Source organism: Propithecus coquereli, unplaced genomic scaffold (assembly GCF_000956105.1).
Source record: "Propithecus coquereli isolate 6110/MARCELLA unplaced genomic scaffold, Pcoq_1.0 Scaffold17, whole genome shotgun sequence".
NCBI lineage: Eukaryota > Metazoa > Chordata > Mammalia > Primates > Indriidae > Propithecus > Propithecus coquereli.
Window position 1 is genome coordinate 7472648 of NW_012141635.1, and position 2510 is coordinate 7475157.

Consider the following 2510-nt stretch of genomic DNA (forward strand, 5'->3'; position numbering starts at 1 on the left):
TGCTGCCCTGGTCAGCTCGGCCATAGCTACTCTGCTGTCAACATGTCACCAACTCAGGCATATTTCTAAGGCAGCATCTCCAGAAGTAACTAGTCCTTCTTTCTTCCTTACAAGGTTACCCTTTTTTCCCAGTCTGAAATCTTTCTGTTTAGTCTTGACTCCCCTCTCATTAAAGAACAAACGCCTCAAATGCCATGTTTCCTCCTATGCTATAGAACAGAGAGAAAAGAAAACAAGCATTGTGCTGCATGTATTTTTGTGCCCTTTGCAGTGATTCTTTTCAGAATACATTGTATTATTTGACCAGGATTGTATTTTCTGTAATTGTAGAAAATCATGGGAAATATGCCATGTTCAGAAGCCTTTTCAAGAACACATTTTACCCACAGCTCTCCTTACTCCTGGGTGTGCTTTTCATCACAACTTTCATCAGAACTCACAGGCACCAGCGCAAATAGCAGAAAGTGCTACACAGCTAGATTACCCAACCTTAAAGTTTCTCACTTTGGCAACATGCCACACTGTCAGGCCACAAAGATGTAACATCGATGCCCCTAATAAATGTGACACCAGCTGTTCCTGGATAGAAAGAGGGGAAAAAATAACATGTCCAAAAGTACCTGCATGAAACAAATGCTTTCTGGAAGAAAATGTGAAAATTAGATATGGAGAATCCTTGAGATAAGTGTTCACAACAATTAAGTGTGAGATGGTAAAGAAGCAGTTTCAATTCACATTGAACAAAAGTACAAAATTTATCAGAAGAAAAAGAATCACTTCTCTGTTAGAAGTATAGTCTGTAGCCACCAAAGGATAGTGGCCGACCCTTCCTTCAGAACGGTCCCAAAGATGTTACATTTTGGCAGAATGCAGAGACTGAAGGCATACAAGAAACACCCGTAACTATTCTTCCTCAACAAATATGGATCATTCCCTATTAAACTGGCCAAGGGCATCTCTTTTACTTCTTGGGGAATTAAGGAGAATAACAGATAACACATTGTGTTCACAGCCAGCTAAAGAGAAGGAAGTTCAACAACGTGTGTCTGTGTTGGAATAGGAAATGCTGTGGGTTTCATGTTAGGATCCACATTTTTCTCCCATTTTTCAGCATTTTACTGGCCTTGAAGGAAATGCAGTCATGAAAAAAAGTTTCAGAGCGGCCGTGGAGGTGATAGGGTGTGTGTGCGCACATGAACACACATAACCATGTGTGCATGTGCATACACACACACACACACACACAAAGAAGGGCAGTGGCACTTTATTTCACACCAAAAACAGACATGTGTGTTGCATTTCTGCTTTTTATAGAATTTTATGTTGCCATTCTTTTAATGAAGAAAGAGAAAAATAGACAGTGGTCTTTTTCTTCTATGCTTGTCCTTAGGAGTGAAAGAACAGATCAGAGTCTCCAAATTCATTCAAGTCCAAACTTCCATTTGCTTTCTAGACAACGAATAGAGTTAATGTATCAATCCATTTACCTAATTAAATATATCCTGTTATATCGTGTTTCAGTGTCACCTGATCACTAGGAATCAGGTTCTGTGGTCAAGATTTATGAAACACCTGAAAATTACTCTTCAGTATTCAAAGACAGTATGGTTGAAGTTGATTGGTTAAGACCAAGAAAAAAGAAGTATCCATAAAAATGAGATAATGATAGCATTTGATAGATAGAATAAATAAAAAAAGGAAAATAACCTTCTTCCTCATCTGTCTTCTCTCTTCCTTCCCCCTTTGTCTCTCTCAAATCAGAATATGGCCTCATACAACCTTTAACTACTGTTCCTTTCATGCCTTTTGTCCACGCCTAGGTATAAATTATAAAGACTGAATATTTTCTTTTGGAAATTTAATCTTAATATTTGTTCCATATTAGGAATAGCTTGAGTGGCAAATGATGTTTACGCATATATCCCATAAAAATTGAGGAGGCTGAAAGAAAAGGTCATTGAGAGAAATACCTTTACCTTTAGTGTCTAACTTGTATGATACATGTTCTATGATTTTTTTTTGTTTCTAAGCCCCTGGGTTAAAAAAAAAAAAGTGTATTAAGTTCCACTGGAATTGATGTTGGTGGCGACTCCTGGATAAAATGAAGTCAACTTAAAGAAGTAACCAACATCTAAAAGGGGTTAGCACTATTTCTTCAAAGATATTCCTAAAATTTTGCAAGGCTTAAAATCACATATTGTTCACCAAATTATACATAGATAAGTTGCTGTGATAGAATGAATTATTTATTCGAACACTACAACACAAGATTTAATGAACATCTCACATACAATATTTGGCTGCAAGAAACTCTAAATATGGTATGAAAAAAATTGCTCAATTGGGAAAATGGCCTAGGACTGACCACCTGTTTTTGTCATTTTAAATATCCAACACAGCACTGGCTCATACAGCATAGAGGAGATATTAACTGATAAATGGAGTGTATTTTAAAAATTCTTTGGAAATTCCAAGGAAAATTGATCCAATTTTCTAATGTCTCATGTAAA